The sequence below is a fragment of the Furipterus horrens genome, unplaced genomic scaffold (genome assembly GCF_987537825.1).
Source record: "Furipterus horrens unplaced genomic scaffold, mFurHor1.1.pri manual_scaffold_7, whole genome shotgun sequence".
NCBI classification, from domain to species: domain Eukaryota; kingdom Metazoa; phylum Chordata; class Mammalia; order Chiroptera; family Furipteridae; genus Furipterus; species Furipterus horrens.
The window spans coordinates 53,958,504-53,979,130 of record NW_028327177.1 but is presented as its reverse complement, the minus strand read 5'-3'; the positions used below and the strand labels follow the sequence as shown (position 1 = coordinate 53,979,130).

The window sequence follows — 20,627 nt, the reverse complement described above, 5'->3', positions numbered from 1 at the left end:
ATGGTTTTTATATTTTATTATATTAATGTTTTGTATTACAATTATTGACTTGTGTATGTTGAATCATCTCTATGTTCTAGGGACAAATTCCAAATTATCATGGTGTATGATCTTTTTAATGTGTTGTTGAATTAGGTTTGCTAGAATTTTTTGTTGTGAATTTTTGCATCTATATTCATCAGGAGTAAGGGCTTGTGACTATCTTTTCTTGTAGTGTCTTTAACTGGTCTTATATCAGGTAATGCTAGTCATATCATATGAGCTTTGAAGCATTTCCTATCCTTTACTTTACAAGAAAAGTTTGACAAAGATTGGCATTAATTCTTTAAATAATTTTTAAAATAAAATTCAACTATGAGGCCATATGGTCGTGACTTCTCCTTATTGGGAATTTTGATTACTACTTTATTTTTTTTTGTCATTATTGGTCTGTTAATATATTTTTTATTTTATCATGATACATTCTTGGTAGTTTATATGTTTTTTAAAATGTTTGTATTTATTTCAGGTTATCAAATTAGTCATATAAGCATTCATAGTATTGTTATGATCATATGCATATCTGTGATAGTACATTTCCAGAAACTTATCTATTTACTTTATGTTATCTAATTTTAGGTGATTTTTGTAATAATTATTCTTAGTTTCACCTTGTAACTTTTTTGTATTTCTATTTATGTGATTTTTTTTGCATTATTTTAAATTTAAATTGTGATCTCTATTATTATTTTAGTTATAATTTTGGTTTTTTTAGCCCTCTCTTTTTTTCCTTGGTCTGTGTAAATATTGTCTATATTTTTATCTTTTGAAAAACCCAAGACTTTTAGTTTTATTAAATTGTTTATAATCTTTTCATTTCTATTTTATTTATTTCTGCCATTATTTTTATTACTTCCTGCCATCTGGTGGGTTTGGGATTAGTTTGTTTTTCTTTTTCTAATTTCTTGAGGTATAAAGTTAGGATGATTACTTCTGTAAAATGTCTTTTACCCACTTTCAGAGACAAATTAGGTGGAACCATGGTATCCAAGTGTAAAAGTTTAGAAAATAAAGAAATCTCAGCATTTACATAATATTTACTTATTTATTACTGTGTTCACTTTTTAAGGTTGTCTCTAAGGAAAAGTAACAGATTTATTAAACTAGTTCCCAAATTGAAATTATTTACTTAAATATAATTTTTTTTATTCAGGTAATATACCCATTTACCATTATTAAATACAGAGTAGCATATATTTCCATATTATATCTCAATAATGAAGGACAAACATAACTAGCCATATCCTAAATGAATGACTTCAGTGGTTTTTACCTCAATTCTAAAACTTATTTTCAACTTTAATTAATGGTAAGAGAGAGTATAAACTAAACTAAAATCCGGTCAAATAGAATTAATGGTTTGGGTTGCCCCAGTGAAAAGATGAGCAAAAATATGTAATTGGAACCAGCTGCTGGCCAGAGTACTGTTGGCCCACACAGCATTTATTTTAGTTCCTTTCATGCTCCTGATTTTCAGTTCATACCCCATACACTTTCTCATTTCCACATATTATATGCTCTAATTTCTGTTTGGAGAATAAGTCCCTAAATTTCCTAATTTGCAAAACATTAAACACTCTAAAAGAGCTTTTCCAGGACCCTAAGAGAAAATAATTTCACCTACTCCTGAATTCCCAGAACACTTTGGACTTCCATGTCATTTATTACTTTCTGGTGTGTACCATACAAGTGTGGGCAAAAGTAGGTTTACAGTTGTTATATGGAAAATAATACAATAATTAATAACTAATACAAGAGTAAACTCTGTTTCATGTACTCACAACTGTAAACCTACTATTGACCATTTTTGTATGAAAGACTTTTCTCTTATATTTACTTATAAGTTCATTTGTGTCTGAGTCCATTTTAGCAGTAGTTGTCAAGATGGTATCCACCAACTTTGGGAGGGTCAACATGTGAGATATTTTCAATAAACACGAGAGGTCAAGACTATAGTTACGAGAATACTGTTTTTAGTTTCGAACTGCATGGTGTGTACATTTGCACCAGTGGTGCAAAAAAGATGGTGGCTGGAACTGATGGTGCCTTAGCATGAGCTGAAGTGGCACCAAACCAAAGACTAGTTGTGGTATTCTTCACTGCCACATACTGAGGATTAAAAAAAAAATGCCAATCTTATCTAACACTGCCATTGACAAAGTAGGAACAATGTAATTTTATTAAATCTCCACCCTTAAGCACATATTCTTTAATCATTTTGTGTGAAGAAATGGCAAGTATGCATAAACCTTCTGCAGCATACCTTAGTAAAATGGTCATTGCAAGAAAAAAATACTTGAGAGATTTAATTGAGTCCTGGATAGTTTTAAAAAATATTTTTTATAATTTTTATTATTACTTGAAAGTAGAATTGACAGATGAAATATAGTTATTCAGTCTTTGGAATTTGGCAAAATTTTTCTCAAAATGAATGAAAGAAGTTTATTAATTAAAGAAAACCAGTTGCAGTATTGGTTGTAAATGATAAAATTCAAGCTTGTATACTCTTCATTAAATTTATTCAAAAGACTGTATCACACTTACAATGCAGAAACAAATAGAATGATTTGGCTGTTGTCTGCTAAGATAGATATTAAAGAGATCTTCAAAAATATATAAAAATATATAACAATGACACTATTCTCAGAAATTCATTTTGCTATGGAAAAGGTGTTTTTAAGAATGTTAGTTATGTTATGATTATGACATGATTTTTATTTGTAAGTAAATTCTTAAATATATATACATTTTATTTTTTCACTTTACTTTCTAATACATGTTGACAGATGTGACTTTTATACTCAATAATTTCTTGGATCTGAACGCTTTTTAAAGTATGAGATGGTTCCAAGAACATTGCAGAAGAGTACTGGGCAGAACCTTTGATGATTGACAATGCTCAGTGGATGCTATTTCTTAGACAGTGGATCATGGTCAGTCCTATTTAGCAAAAAAACAATTTAAAATACAAAGTCAAAACTTTGTAAGTTTTATGAACTGTACAATTATTGACAGCCCTGGCTGGTTTGGCTCAGTGGATTGAGCGTCGGCCTGCGAGCTAAGTGTCGCTGGTTCGATCTTCCAGTCAGGGCACATCAGAGAAGGAAAACTCTGACTCCAAAAAACCTCCGCTGCCTTGCGGCATACCTCTTTAGGGGAAAGGCTAAGGGAGTAAACCCCGACAGAAAATCCGGAGCCGGAGTCCCCAAGGTGGTTTGACGTTGTAGTCAACACCGGCAACTCCTGCGGCGCACCTGAAGCCAAGCTGTATTGACTCCGTCTTTCCCTTGGACCCTTCAGCTGCGAAGAGAGGGGGCGTCTGCTGCATGGGCAGCAGCAGACCCTCCATATCACCCTGCCCAGGCTCTGTAGCTTCAGCTTCACTGGAGAGGACACTCCAGTGTCATCGCAAGATGTCGATTCAACACGGGAGGAGACAGATACCGTGTCACTCCCGAGTCGGACTGCACAGCCATTCTCGGCGGTGCAGATAGACTCTTAAGAAGCTACACCATCGTCTCTCGAGACGGACGGCTGCCGACCGACCGACAATTATTGAGTTCCTGAACATATTAACAAGTTACTCATGTTGTTTCATGTAGCAGTAATTAATTTTTTCCTGTTGTAATCAACCTTTCACTGAAGTAATAATGCAGTTTTTCAATTCTATTCTTTTTTTTCCCCCATGGACATATCCTTGATTTTCTTAAGTTTTTTTTTTGTTTGTTTGTTTGTTTGCTTTTTGCAATTATAAACTTTTGATGAACAAACACTCTGGTACGTTTTGATGCACATGTATAAGATGTTTTTGTTTGTGTTTAAATAATGATATAAATGAGATAAACTTGCTGGGACTTCAGATATGGATGGATTTAACTTTAATAAATAACACTAGACTATTTTCCATAATGATATTATGAATTTGTGTTTCCAGTAAAGTGTAAAAACCAGTTGTTCCACTTAGTCATAGACATTTATTGTCTGACTGATTTTCAATTTGATGTTTGTGAATGACATTGTATTGTGTATATAATTTGTTTTGCTGGATTACTCCAAAGAATGAGTGCTGTTTGATATGACTACTGGCCATTTTACTTACTTTCCTAGAATGCCTTTTCCTCTCCTGTGTCCATTTTTATAGTAGGCGATTTGTCTTTATCCTATCAATTCCTTACATACTTTAAATATATATTTTTTCAGTTGAATTTTGTTGCAGGTACAGTTATGATTTTTTACTTTACTCTTTAGGCATCCTAGAAATCATTTTTCTTATTTTCATTTCCACTGTGGCAATACTTTCAGATTTACTTAGTTTCTACATTTTCTGGCTTTACTGGAATTCTGCAATATAAATTTTTTTACTTCTGTTACTTGCCGCCTGCTATCTTAGGAAGGATTTAAGAATAGTTTAGCCTTCAAACAAAGTTATCAATCGTCCATCTGATTTTTAAATTCCAAAATTTTGTTGAATCCTCTCATATTTTTGTGACTTTTGATTTATCTTTTTCTATTATGTTTACTATAAACTAATGTAACTTTGTGTGATGAAGAAAGAAAACCTGTCTTTAGTCTATTGTTAGTCCATGTTTAACTAGAAACAATTTCAGTGTTTGATATGAGAAATTAAAAAGTGAATACAATTTGTAATAATTTTGAATTTTCAACAAAACTAAAAGCCATCTGCTTACACATATTTATTTGACCCTACTAATATTTTTTAGTCTATTGCAGTCTGTTTTCTATGACACTTTCACAGACATTCTTGCATTCTGCCCTCAAATTTATCCTGTCCCACTGGTCTTACTAATTTCAATATATATATAAGGGATTACCACTCAGAGGCCTTAATTAACTTGATTGGGAATATCACCTACTAAGTTAGAATGAGAAATTAAACCAAGTTTTTTTCAGAATCTACCTGCAGCTTTCTCTATTACTAAAAATATGCCATTACCTTAAAATGGGCACTTTACTGATCTCCTTAAAATGAAGAATCAGCTGGAGTAAATTTTAATTCAGAACAAAGGCACATTTTAAAAACAACAATGTGGAGAACTCTGCATGTGTGACATTTATATAGCACATCTAGAACAATCTGTTTGCTCCTTTAGAACATTTACTTATTTATTTTTAGAGATGGGGGAAAGGAGGAAAAAAGGAGGAAGAGAAACATCACTGTGTGGTTGCCTCTAATGTGCCCCCAACTGGGGACCTGGCCCATAACCCAAGTATGTGCCCTGACTGAGAATTGAAGCAGCAACCTTTTGATTTGTAGGCCAGTTCTCAATCCACTGAGCCACAACAGCCAGGGATGCTCCTTTTTTCTAATAAAAGAAAGACATGTTGTTGAGCCTTGCACTGAATTTCTGATTCAGTTTACTATACATCTTTAGAGAAAAACTTACCAATGTTTAGGTTGAGAAACTGTTCTAGATAGTCCTCAATTATGGTTTTCTGGTATAAAGTCAATTTCTGACACATAGATTTTGCTGCAAGATGATTTTAATTAATCTGATTTTTTGTGTGTGGAAAAATGATATAACAATATATATTCTAATGGCAACATACTATTTTATTGACTTCTGAGATGAATTTCAAAGGGAGAATGTTATTCTTATCAAACAATTACCTCTTTCCAAAAAACATTTATTTTAGGTTTCTTAAGGATCTCAGGGATTGCTCAAGGTTTGCTCTAATCTCTTAGAGACTGTGGCATGCTTTTTCCCTTTGTACTTTGATTTTATGTAACTGACTAGAGTGCTGTTTAAGTTTTACATTTCATCATAAGTGAAATTTCAGTAAAATAACATAGTGTTATTAAATTTCTCTGAATAGCAAAATGTGTAGCTGTGACCTTCCTGAATAATAATATGTGTATGAAACTCCCTGAGTAACAATTTGCATAGTCTGTAATCACTTTAGGCAAAGCCCTGGCTGGTTTGGCTCAGTGGATTGAGCGTCGGCCTGCGAGCTAAGTGTCGCTGGTTCGATCTTCCAGTCAGGGCACATCAGAGAAGGAAAACTCTGACTCCAAAAAACCTCCGCTGCCTTGCGGCATACCTCTTCAGGGGAAAGGCTAAGGGAGTAAACCCCGACAGAAAATCCGGAGTCGGAGTCCCTAAGGCGGTTTGACGTTGCAGTCAACACCGGCAACTCCTGCGGCGCACCTGAAGCCAAGCTGTATTGACTCCGTCTTTCCCTTGGACCCTTCAGCCGCGAAGAGAGGGGGGGTCTGCTGCATGGGCAACAGCAGACCCTCCATATCACCCTGCCCAGGCTCTGTAGCTTCAGCTTCACTGGAGAGGACACTCCAGCATCATCGTAAGATGTCGATTCAACACGGGAGGAGACAGATACCATGTCACTCCTGAGTCGGACTGCACAGCCATTCTCGGCGGTGCAGATAGACTCTTAAGAAGCTACACCATCGTCTCTTGAGACGGACGGCTGCCGACGGACGACGGGAATCACTTTAGGCATTTTGGAGTTGACATCCCATATATATATATATATATATATATGGCACTCATTTGGCTCTTGTGGAACCACAGGCTAGGGACAGTACTTCTTTGGGAGTGTACCACTTGAGTGCATAGGCTAAAGTGATCAGTGTCTAAGGGGAGTCCAGAAAGATGCAACTGCCATTGAAAAGTAACAGAGGTGCAAAGGGAAGACTTCTCATTTAGAGAATGACAATGACTTCAAAATAGTACACTGAAGGAGAGGAGATTGTTAAGTTAAGGCTTATAGAGAGATCATTAAGGATAATGGTTATTTTTAAAAATTATTTTAAAAAATTTATTCATTCGTTTATTTTTTGGGGGGGGATCCCCAGTCTGTAACAATTCCTCCTTCTCAGACTTAAGACCCTTTATAATCTTCTAAAGGACAACAGGTGAAGGTCTCATGATCTTCTAGTTGCTTCAAACTGGACATGGTCATCATCTTACCTACCCTTGGGTCCAGAAATTCCTAATAAGAGTGGGGGTGTAGTGGGAAGGGTGGCCTTCCACATGGGGAAAGATCTTGCAGACTCCAGGTCAGTTGACTGTTCCCGGGCAACAGCACACTTGGTTCAACAGGCTGGCATCTTGTTGTATTTGTTGAGTCTCAGGAGGCAGAGGATAATGGTTATTATTCTAAGTTGATAGTGTGTACTTAAGATGATGGAAATCTGTGAAAGAAATTGATGTTGAAGAGTTACATGGTTACAGATTTGAATTTTCAAAAAGAGTATATATGCTTGTGATTCAGAAAGATATAAGTAATTTAGCAACAGGTGAAAGGGCAAATCAAAATTTTTTCTTTAAAATTATATAGTGTTGATTATACTGTCACAGTTGTTGCAATTTTACCTGCTTTGCCTCCCTCCACCCAGCAGTCTCATTCCTTCAGGCAATCCCCACACCTTTGTTGATGACCTTGGTTCATGTGTATAAATTCTTTGGCTCCTCCCTTTCATGTACTGTACTTTACATCCCCATGACTATTCTGTGGCTACTTATTTGTACTTCTTAATCCCCTCTCCTCTTCACAAATTACTCCAATCCCCTTCCCATCTGACAACCATCAAAACTCTCCATATCCATGATTCTGTCTCTGTTCTTCTTGTTGCTTAGTTTGTTTTTCAGTTCAATTGTTGATAGGTATGTGTTTGTTGCCATTTTATTGTTCATAGTTTTGATCTTCTTTTTCTTAAATAAGTCCCTTTCACATTTCATATAATACTGGTTTGGTGATGATGAACTCCTTTAGATTTTTCTTGTATGGGAGGCTCTTTGTCTGCCCTTTGATTCTATATGGTAGCTTTGCTGGGTAGAACAATTTTGGCTGTAGGTCCCCACTTTTCATGACATTTAATATGTCTTGCCAATCCCTTCTAGCCTGTAAAGTTTCTTAAGAAACCAACTGCCAGTCTAATGGGAACTCCCCTGTAGGTAATGATCTGTTTTTCTCTTGCTGCCTTTAAGATTCTGTCTTTGTCTTTAAACTTTGGCATTTTAATTATGATGTGTCTTGGTGTGGGTCTGTTTGCATACATTTTGTTTGGGGCTCTTCTATGCTTTCTGGGCTTGCATGACTATTTCCTTCACCAAATTAGGGAATTCTCTTTCATTATTTTTTTCAAATAGATTTTCAATTTCTTGCTCCTTGCTCTTTCTCTTCTCCTTCTAGCATCCCTATAATGTGAATGTTGGTAAGCTTCAAGTTGTCTCAGAGGCTTCTTACAGTATTACCATTTTTTTGAATTTTTTTCTTTTTGTTGTTCTGAATGGTTGTTTTTTGTTTCTTTATGTTCCATATAATTGCTATGATTCTCAGCTTTATTCATTCTACTGTTGAGTCCCTGAAAATTGTTCTTTATTTCCCTTAGTTATCCTTCATTTTTGCCTGATTCTTTTTTATGATGTTGAGGTACTCACCAAGTTCCTTGGGTATCCTTATAACAAGTGTTTTGAATTCTGCATCTAATCGATTGCTCATCTCCATTTAGCTTTTTTTTTTTTCTGGAGTTTTGATTTGTTCTTTCATTTAGGCCATGTTTCTTTGTCTCCTCATTTTGGTAGCCTCCCTGTGTTTGTTTCTATGCATTAGATAGAGCTGCTATGACTCCCTGTCTTGGTAGCATGGCCTAATGTAGTAGGTTTCCTGTTGGGTCCAATGGCATAGCCTCCCCTTTTACCCAAGCTGGGTACTCACAGGCATCCTCTGTGTGGGCTGAGTACACCCTCCTCTTGTAGGTTAACCTTGATTGTGTTAGCTGGTCAATGGGAGGAACTGACTGTGAGCACTGGCCACTAACCTCCACCCTCCATGGAGGATCGTTTGTTCAGGAGCAGGGTGGTGATGCTCTAATGTGGTTTGTAGATGTCCACTGGGTGTGCAGGCTCTGGGATTTCCAGGTGGTGCACCCCATAGTGGGCCACTATCTGTGTTCCACCCAGAGCCACCTAGCATTAGCTACAAAAACAATCTGCAGATGGCTTCTAAGTGTGCTGGGTTTAGAGGTTCCCAGGCAAAGCCAAACTGTGATCCATAGCTGGCTGCTGCTGGTTCCAGGACTACTGTCACATAGCCAGAGGCATGGGTGCTGGGAGTTCACTGAAGCTGGCTATTGCTTGTTTGAGAGGATTTACAAAGATGTGAAGCTTGAGCCAAGACCAGCCATTCATATGGAAAAGCCACTGTTAACAGCTTGGGTTTTCTGTAAATTGGGTGGCACAGAGCCTCAGGGATTCACCAGGGCTAAGCAAACTGTGTGAGCTAGGTTGACATAGTCTCAGATATGGCCCCACCTGACAGTTCTGTGCCTCTGTTGGGGGATGGCTCAGAAAATAAAAATGGCTTCTTCTCACCTTTCTGTCTGGGAGAAAGTTATCCCCCAGCTCTCACCCTGATGCCAGACACTTCAGTACCCCTCTGTATGCCATTGGTTCCCTTCAAGCTGCTACCCCAGTGCTGGAGCTTGACAAAGTGAGTCTGAGCAAGTCTGTGTGTGTGGGCCCTTTAAGAGGAACTGCCTGAAAATCCAGTGGTTCCTTTCACTGACTCAAACCTGCTGTTTTTTTACAGCCAGAAGGTATGGGGGCTTATCTTCCTGGCACTGGAACATGGGCTGGGGACACCTGGTATGGAGCTTTCAAGATATCCCCCCACAATTTTTTATCCACCGCACATGGGTGTGGGACCAGCCCATTCTCTGTCTCTGTGTCTCTGTGTCTCCTCTCAGTCTGGTGGATGGATGTGGTTTCTTTAGTTCTGTACTTGTCAGACTTCCAGTCAACTTAATTTCTGATGGTTATTAGTGGTGGTTGTTCTATAGTTTAGTTGTAATTTTGGTGTGGTTGTATGAGGAGGTGATCCATGTTTATCTATAGCTCCAACTTAACCAGGAGTCTCCCAAACCAGTTTCCAAATCATGATTTTATCTGGGACACCATGTGATAGTCTTATAACTGTAGAAATCTAAGCATGCAATGATAACTGAAATAATAGCCAAAGGAGATAGAAAGACTTAGGGAAAATGAAGTTTGAGAAGTAATTAGGAAGAATTTTCATAGAACTTAATGACTCACTGAGTGCGAAGGACTGAAGTAAAGAAAAAATCAAATACAAAGTTTAGTTTTCTGGCTGGAAAGACATGCAAAATACCATTTAATGGAGATAGAATATGTGGAAAGCTGGCTGTGCTTTGGGTTGAAGAGCTTGACTTGCCTAACACTCACCTGGGAGGACAAATTATTTCTGAAATTTGGTCTTCCTATTTTTACATGTTTCTTAAATGAAACTTAATAATGAAAACTTCCTTTTCAGTGGTTTTTAAAAATTAACTGTATATAAGCTTTTATAATAGTAGATGCTTGTAATTATAGTTTAAAAATCAAAAGTGAAAATTAAAAAAAGTTAAAAATGTAAATTCCTTATTAAATCTTACTTTTTCAAGATGATAATGGTATCATTACAATGGCATCCCTTATCACTACAAATAATTGAACTGAAATATATCATATAAAATTGTGGGGTTGATCTATCCCTTGTGTTCATGTATTTTTTACAGTGTTCTTGTTGATCTCAGAGACTTTAATAGAAAGATAGAGATTCTTCCTTATGCTCTACATTACCTTGGACTTAAATCCTTAATATGCTTAAAGGTGGTAATAAGTAAAAATTATCAGAAAGCTACAATACTTCTTTCCTTTTCATATATAAACAAAATAGTTTAAGGAGAATAAACTGTTACTCTGTTGCTATTCAAATGCTTTACTATATGCTTTGCATATCAACGTGTTCTGTTTCAATATCAAATTATGAAAAGGAGTACATAATTTGAATTGAGATGACATTAAAAATCCCATTTACTGGTATTTGTTAGGTTAAAAATATCATTATCAGACATTCTCTCTGAAATGATAGCATAGTTTTAAAAATAAAATATTTAAAAGTAGGTAGGTTTTTAAAATAAGCTACAGAGAGACACATTTGAAACAATTAGGGGACATATGGTTGTAATTCTCTTTGGCACATATAACAGATCTCAGGTTATATAAATTTTATTTATTTATTTGTTCATTGTGTGTGTTCTTTCTCTTTTGCATTCAAAGACCCTACAAAAAAATTACTGGGTTCCTAGTAGGCATTCAAATATTTGGTGACTGTATAAGTAGAAATAGCATTTGAAATATATAATTCATATTCAACTTTCTGGCCATCTTAAAAAAATGAGGAGATAAAGTTTATTATTCTAAAAATTTCTCTAATGTTATGGTAAAAAATGAGTCATTACTTATTTACATTTATTTAAATTGTCCTTTAAATTATTTCACATATCATGAATGTACAAATGGCTTAATATTGTTATTTATTTAAGTGAAGTCAATTTAATTTAAACATTAGCCTCCATCCTCAGCCATAGACTACCATTCACCTTGTTATAGCAAATTACCTACTTGAAAAGATTAATGTTTCACATCATGGTGCAGTCAGTTACAGGAATGAAGCTTTAGCAAATGGATATATAAATATATTGAGAACATTTTGCAATCTAGTGATCCATTCAAGGGAAAGAAAATATAGGCATGTTGGTTTGTTACTAGATGAATAAGTTTTTATAATTATTATGTTTTATTGCTATATTGAACCTATTATTAATATATAATGTGTTTTTCTGTCTGTTGTGAAGTATTTTTTGACTCAAAATCTATTATTTATGATAGTAGTATACACAGCATTGCATTATTTTGATTATTATTTAAATGAAATAACTTTTTTCCATCCTTTTACTTTCAAGGTTTTTGTGTCTTTTAATCTAAAGTTAGTCTCTAGTAGATAGCACATAGCTGAATTATAAATTGTTAACTTTTCTGCCAATCTCTGTCTTTTTATTGAAGAGTTGAATTCACTACTTTTAAAGTATATACTGTTAAGAAACTTAATTTAATCATTTTTCTAATTCTTTATTATTATTTATTAATTATTGTATTATTTTCTATATCGTCGGCAGCTGTCCGTCTCGAGAGACGATGGTGTAGCTTCTTAAGAGTCTATCTGCACCGCCGAGAATGGCTGTGCAGTCCGACTCGGGAGTGACACGGTATCTGTCTCCTCCCGTGTTGAATCGACACCTTACGATGACGCTGGAGTGTCCTCTCCAGTGAAGCTGAAGCTACAGAGCCTGGGCAGGGTGATATGGAGGGTCTGCTGTTGCCCATGCAGCAGACCACCCCTCTCTTCACAGCTGAAGGGTCCAAGGGAAAGACGGAGTCAATACAGCTTGGCTTCAGGTGCGCCGCAGGAGTTGCCGGTGTTGACTACAACGTCAAACCGCCTTAGGGACTCCGGCTCCGGATTTTCTGTCGGGGTTTACTCCCTTAGCCTTTCCCCTAAAGAGGTATGCCGCAAGGCAGCAGAGGTTTTTTGGAGTCAGAGTTTTCCTTCTCTGATGTGCCCTGACTGGAAGATCGAACCAGCAACACTTAGCTCGCAGGCCGACGCTCAATCCACTGAGCCAAACCAGCCAGGGACTATTTTCTATATGAATACATGTGAACCTAGTTTGACCCACTCCTGTATGTTTTATAGAATTTTTGTCCCTCATTTCTTATAGTACTTTTTTTCTATTGTTTAGTTTATATTTTGTAGTGAAGCATTAAGTATTTTTCTTATTACCTTTTGAATATATTTCATAGCTATTTACTTTTGTTTACCATGGATATCACATTTAACATTCTAAGTTATAACATTCTAATTTATATTAACTTAACTCCAGTAACAAACAAAAAAGTTGCTTCTTTATACCTCTGCCTCTACTATTAGTTCTTGATGTCACAAAATTACATCTTTATATATTTAATGCTCCCGGACATAAATTAATAGTTATTAAATGCATTAGTCCCTTAAATTAGGTAGAATCCAAAGTTACAATAATAGTCATTTCAGACAAATAATTAAAAATGTAGTAGTCTTATAAATCATGTAGACAACAAAAGAAGAGTTATAAACTGTAGTTGCAGTAACACAAGCTTTTATAATTGCCCAAGTATTTACTTTTACTGAGAATTTTATTTTTTATATAACTTCAAGTTACTGTCTAATGTCTTTTCATTTTACTTTGCAGAACTCCTTCGAGCATTTTGTGCATGGCAGATCTAGCGGTAATGACCACCCCTTAGCTTTTGTTTCTCTATGAATGTCTGAATTTCCCCTCACTTTTGGAGGATAGTTTTGCCTGCCATAAAACTTTTGGTTAAGAGTTTTGTTTGTGTTTTATTTTTTTCTTTTAGAACTTTAAATACATTAGCTACTGTTTCCTAGCTTCCAAGTTTTTTATGAGAAGGCTTCTTGTATTCTTAGTGAGGATCTTTTGTAACTATGTATTGATATTTTCTTGCTGCTTTCAAGATTCTCTCTTTGGTTTTTATTAATTTGTATAAAATCTGTCTCAGTGTGGGTCTTTTTTATTTTATTTTACTTGGAGTCTACTGAGATTCTTGTATGTGTATGTTAATTTCTTTTATTAAACTTGGGAAGTTCTCTGTCATTATTTCTTCAAATATATTCTCTTCCTGGTTCTCTTTTTCTTCTCCTTCTGAAACTACCACAATGCTTATGTGGTTTTATAGACAATACACTATAAGTCCCTTAGGCTTATCTATTCTTTTTCAATATTTTTTTGTTTTTCCTGTACCTCAGACTCAGTAATGTCCATTGTGCTGTATTCAAAGTTACTGATTCTTCTTCTGCCTTCTCAAATCTTTCTTAGAATCCTGCTAGTTATTTTTTATTTATTGTACTTTTCAGCTTTATATTTTTATGTTTACTCCTTTTAGATGATCTCTTTATTGAGGGTTCCACTTTGTCCATACATCATTTTTCTTTCTCTGTATTTGACTTTAGTTCTTTGAGCATCTTTCAGTTTTAAAGTCTTTGAATAGTTGAACTGCCATAAGGTCTTTTGTCAGGAACAGCTTCATTGATTTTTTTTCCCATTTAAATGGGCCATATTTTTCTTCTCCTTTGTATACTTTGTGATATTTTTTAAACTAGGTATTTGAATCTAATAATGTGATAATCCTGGAAATCATATTTTCCTCTTTTTCTGAGTTTGCCTTTAACAAAAAAAACAACAACAACACGTTTTTGTTGAGTTATATATATATATATATGTACCATCAGTGTGTCAAAGATTAGTTGGAGGTATAAACTTATTGTCTTCTCATGTCTTTTCTGAACCTGAGCCCTATCCTAGGCACACACAATTGCTTTCTAACTCTCACTGCATATACAGTTGTATTTGCATGTCCTAGTCTCTTAAAGTCAGCAACCTGTGAGCAGGCTGCTCTAGAGACATACGCACAGCTCCCTACACAGGGAAGGGATAATAGATGGATTGATGACTGTATTAAGAGCTATAGTAAACTACAGTTTACTGCCCAGGTCTTCCCCTGGAAGTTGCGAGCCTTCAATATACTCTAGGGTTCCAAAATAGTTATAGATTCTGCCAGTGCAATTGTGGTCTCAGTGAGGAAACAGATTCCAAATCTTCTGCAGTCCCAGAATCCTCTTATTTCCCTTGCTTTTTATAAAGTGTGTATATCTAAACAACATGGTGGTTTTCTTTTAATGTTTTAATTTTATAAAAATGGTATATAACATAATTTTCAGGTACTTAATTTTTCTTTTGTTAGCATTTTATTTCATCAACTTAAGCATACTCCTCTTGTGAAACTTTATTAATAAATAAAACAGGGGATACCTCATACATTAATTTCACACTTTCAGGAACTACCAAACTGCTTCCCAAGTTGTTGCATTAATTCCAGGGAATCAGAGACAAATTTATGTGGCTACAGTGAAGAATATTGTCCATGATGTGTGATTTTTGCAACAGTTTTTTACAGGCTTTTTGTCATGACAGTGATATAAACTGAAGGTAGAAGAATATCCAATAATCCAGACAGATGCCTAGAAGTATACAAAGATGTTTTCTCAATACAAGAAGTCGGTGTGTGTATAATCAAGGTGATAAATGGTAATGGGAAAATAAAATAAAAATAACTTTAAAAATTAAATTAAAAAATTCAGTGTAAATAATTTAGGCAAATAAGAGATGCATGAAGATATTTATTAAAGACACAATTGCATGCATACATTTTCCAAGTTTGTGGTTGTATCCCTTAGAATTTACTGCAAAATAAAATATCTCAAATTTTACTAACTTGAATAACTAAATCATTATTACTGCTTCTTGCTCGTGGGTCAGCTAAGAATCTTGTCTTGATTCTTGCATGTTACTATGGTTGACTGTGGGTCTGACAAGCACTTTTGCTAAACTCTCAAATGTCCAGGGCCTCTGTTGGAACAGCATCTTCTCCATATGAGTTGCTAATCATCCAACAGGATATTCTGGGCTTGTTCCTTCTACTGGAGAAGTTCTGAATAAAAGCCTTAGTTGCATTTTTTGTTGATGGTTTCCTTTGCTGAGCAAAACTTTTTAGTCTGAGTTGGTCCCATTTGTTAATTTTTTCTTTTGTTTATCTTGCCTAAGGGAAACCATAAAATATCGTTATGAGCAATGTCCAAGATTTTACTGCCTATGTTTTCTTCTAGGATTTTTATGGTTTCAGGTATAATATTTAACTCTATAATCCAGGTTGAATGTATTCTTGTGTGTAGAGTAAGAAAGTAGTCTAGTTTCATTTTTCTGAATGTATCTGCCCAAATTTCCCAACATTTATTGAATAAACTATCTTTAGCCCATTGTGAGAGCTAGCTTCCTTTGTCAAATACTAATTAACTATAAAGTTGTGTATTTACTTCTGGGTTCTCTAATCTGTTCCAGTGATTTGTGTGTCTGTTTTTATGCCAGTACCATGTTGTTTTTACTACTATGACCTTATAGTATAGTTTGATATTAGGTAGCAGGATTCCTCCAACTTTGTTCTTTCTCACGATCACTTTTGCTATTCATGGCCTTTTGTGATTCCATACACATTTTTTAAATATTTGTTTCAGTTCTGTGAAATATATCATTGATATTTTGATAGGAATTGCATTGAATCTGTAGATTTCTTTGGGTAGTTGAAACCATCAACAAAATAAAAAGATAACATACTAAGTGGGAGAACATATTTGCAGGTACATCTGATAAGGGGTTAATATCCACATTTTATAAAGAACTCATAAAACTCAATGCCAAAACTAATCCCATTAAAAATAGACAAAGCACCTGAATAGACACTTCTCCAAAGAGGACATACAGAAGACCAATAGACAAATAAAAAGATGCTCAATGTCACTAATCATCATAGAAATGCAGATTAAAGCCACAATGAAATATCACTTCACACCTTTCAGAATGGCTATCACCAATAAATCAACAAATAATATCATCAAGGATGTAGAGAAAGGGGAACCTTTTGTACTATTGGTGGAATGTAGATTGGTGCAGCCACTGTGGAAAGCAGTATGGAGATATCTCAAAAATTTAAAAAAGGAACTGCCTTGTGACCCAGAGATTTCATTTTTGGAAATTTACCCAAAGAAACACAAAACATGAGTTCAAAAGATTATATGTACCCCTATGTTTATTACAGCATTATTTGCAATTATCAAAATATTTAAGCAGCTTATGTGTCCATCAGTAGATGAGTGATAAAACTATTGGACATTTATACAATGGAACACTGCTCAGCCATAAAAATGAAAATTTACCCTTTGCTACAGTATGAATGGACCTGGAAAATATTATGCTAAATGAAATAAACCAGTCACAGTAGAACAAGTAGCGTCTGATTTAATTCATATGTGGGATCTAATGAGCAAACTGAACTAAAAAGCAAAATGAAAACAGAATCATAGAGATCAGGATGACAGCTTGGAAGAGGGGTTAAACAATGGAAGGATCAAGCAAAAAGTAAAAAGGACTCATGCACATGGACAACAGTATTGTGATTATGGTGGGGAGGGTTGGGGTTATAAGTGGGAGATATGGTAATGACAAAATGCAATAAAAATAAATTTAAAAAATAAAATAAAAATACATAAAAGTTTATTTGCAGTGCTACCATATGTTTACTTCTGCTGCAAGCTCCTGACCAAGCCTAGCATAGATTTAAGTGATACGGATCTAGATACTTTTAAAGGGTGATCTCCTGAAGTTCAATTGTGAAGGGTCTGGATACAGGGAAGAGTTAAAACTTATGACTTATTTTACAAATCTCTATAGTGGCCTTGATATATGATTTCTCTCTGTCTCTATTATGCTGAGCTGACTGACAAATCAGCTCATTGCCTTGGCACAACAATCATATACGATGTATTCTGAAATGTAAGGAAAGCAATGAAACATCATTAATTTATTATTTTCTATAAATATTATGAAAATAATTTTTTATTGGCATTATTGCAAAAAATGCCATAGTAGCACTAATAATATTTCGACCCTACTGTAATAAGGTGGAACTTTTTTTTAACATAGATTTCAGCTTGAACACAAATATTTAACCCTATGGTTAGAACACCTTGTTATATGTATGTTTGTAGCTACTGCTGGGAAGTCTAATTGAGATCGTCACTTTGTTAGAACACACTCTGTTTTGTAAGAAAATGCTCTGATGTTTGGAAATGAAACAAATATAACCAGTGCTGGAGTAACTTTGGGCAAAAAGAAAGCTTACTGTAGTTCTTCTGACATCAATTACATGAGCTGTTTTTGTATCTGTTTTGTAACATCAAAGCTGATAGCATTTTTCAAACAATTACAAAATTTCTGTTTAAGAACAATCGGTTTGTGAAATTCTTATTGTTTACAAAATGAAAAATAATTATTTTGAAAACACCTCAGAATTTACTCTCCAGTTGAATAATGCTGAGTTTGTCATACAAAGTTTATTCTAAAACCCCATGTTTAAAACCCAAGTAGTATTTTAATAATGTCTGCATCATTTAATAATGTAGCAGGCAGAATAATTGTTTTAGATTTCTATATACGTGAATAGTATCCAAAATATAAGGGGGGGCCTCTCCAAAATGGAATTATCTTCTGGAGGGTGGCTCCCTTGTTGTACAGGCTTCCCCTGCTAGATGAGTGTTCTAGGAACCCACCTATGTCAGTGCATCAACTGTCATTGTTGTCAGAGGCTGTTTTCAGCTTCAGCGAGTTTTTTTTTTGAAGACTCTTTCAATATATTTGCCCATTTCACAAGGGATGCACCTGCCCACACTGCACTGAGAGTTAAACAGTTTTTGACCAAAAACAGTGTGACCCCAATGCTCCATCCTCTCTATTCATCCAATCTTGCCCTGAATGTGACTTTTTTTTTGTTTCCGTGGGTAAAAAAAGTCCTCCAAGGGAAACCTTTTTCCTGATGTGGAAGAGATAAAACAAATAAACAAACAAAAATATAAGAAGCACTAAAAGGCATCAAAACCAACTAATTCAAAAACTGTTTTGAGCAGTAGAAAATAACATCTTGATATGTGTATTGCATCAAATAGAGAATACTTTGAAGGTGACTAAAGTTTAAACATGTAAGAATAAGTACACATTTTTTTAATAAATGGATTTCAGATTTTTGGGGTTCCCCCTTGTACTTCAAATTGTTTTTATTTATTTAACTTTTGTATATTTATGTTTGAATTTGTTTTATATGGGTACTATTTTTGTTACAGTGCTTTCAGTGAATAATATCTTATGAAAATCCAAAGTAAGGCATATAGATGATATATCTATATTAAATTATTCATCCTTGAACAATTGAAATCAGAATTGTATTTTTTTAAGTCACATATGTACTCTTAAATTTGATTTTAAATTTTCATTTAAATTCCTAAGTCAAAAAATGAGGTCAGATTTCTGGTCCTGAACAAAATGGTGTAGAATTAGTTTTGCCTATTTAACCCACTTAAGTACAACTTAACATCCTGGATGTCATATATAAAACATACATATTAGGACCATGGAAGGCAGGTTACTCAGGGAACTCAGAGTTTGAGGAAGAATTGAGTAGTGAGGGCCCTGGATTTCTTTCTGGCCTCATATATACTGGTTGGCAAACACTTCGAGTCCTTCCTTTCTTCTATTTTTTAAAATAATCAGTTAATAAACCGACCTTTAGCTGTGTCTTTAATAGCTGTAGCAAACTACTTTGGGATGTCTGAAGTTTTTGACTTTTAGGTTTTATTTGTCTTCTTTGATTTACTCATAGTGTTATATTAAAGTCTTTGCTAAGGAAGCAATTACAATTTGAAAGTAAAAATCAATGGGTTGTTGTGAAATTGAAGCTGGTATGTGAACAAAAGACATAACACAGATACCTAGTCATCAAGTTTCCTTTCTCTTTTTCACTTTTCATACTCGGTACTTCCCTCACCTCAGAATGTGAGAATGTTTGCTTTGGGCAATGTAGTCAATTTTTAATACTTGTTCCCCTCTTTACCCATAGAAACCAGATGAGCCAGTCTGAGTGAAAGTAGCACCTTGTGCTCTAGGGAATGCCCCTAATCTCCCTTATGTTTAGAGTGGTCCTGTGGAACACAAATATGTTCTCTGTTTCTTAATTGGAGAGGTTTAATGCATATTTACTATTTCAGAGGTAAAACCTATACAATATATCTATAGAACAAAATTAATGGAGAAAATGAGATTAGGTCAAATAATTAGTTTAGTTTATAGAAAACAACGAAAGGAAAAACAAAACATTAAATTTTATATAGGAAACAAAAAATTCTTAAATTTTGTATATCAATATACAATGTTGATAATTGCAGTGCTGTCAATATTATTCTTAGTTGCTGCATAATTCTGATTTTAAAATTCATAATTAAAAACAACCTTTATTACATGGAGGGTCTCCCAAGGCTGCAATGGCAGTGTCAGCCAGGCTGTGTTCTCATACAGAGATCTGGCTCTTTTTCTAGGTTAATTGGAGTCATTGGCAGAATCCCATTATTCCTGTTTGAACTATTGTTTTTCCCATTTTCATGTTGTGTGTCAGCTGCTGGTTGCTCTGATCTACTTGCAGCCACTTTCTAAAAGAATTAAGTATGTGGTCATCTCCCAACAAAGTAGCTTCTTAAAAGCCAGCCAAAACCACCTGCCCCATTTTGAATTTCATGCCTGTTGTAAGAGCTCCCACTTGACCATGTTTGATTATACATGTTTGATTAATTCAATATTAACTGATTTGAGGGGTTCCGGTTGCAAAAATCCTTCTCCTTTGTCATGTAATGGAACCTCATCGCAAGAGTGAAATACATCCTGATCACAAGCTTGGTCCACAGTCACAGAAGGGGATAATACAGTGTCCACCAAGGGTCAGTATCTAAGAACCATTCCTGAATTATTCCTATCATTATTCTAGTTTAAGGTTTCCAACTTGGATAAGGCTCATATTTTGGGGGGAGCTTATTAAAATGCCATATTGGTAGCCTCTGAATAAATCTAAATGAGACTCAGAACTGGAATGTACCTACTATATCAGAATATGTGTCTTTCATACAGGTAACGTCGATGCAGCCAGCTGTGTACCTCTGGAAATTCTCTTGATAACCACTGCTATTAAATATGACATATCACCTGCCTATTATAT

General features: G+C 34.9%; 1 protein-coding gene across 1 annotated transcript in view; it reads left to right on the top strand.

Moving 5' to 3' along the window:
* SNTG1 (syntrophin gamma 1) overlaps positions 1 to 20,627 on the top strand; it is an 850,024-nt gene that overhangs the window by 185,752 nt on the left and 643,645 nt on the right. The gene's annotated exons all lie outside the window — the stretch shown is intronic.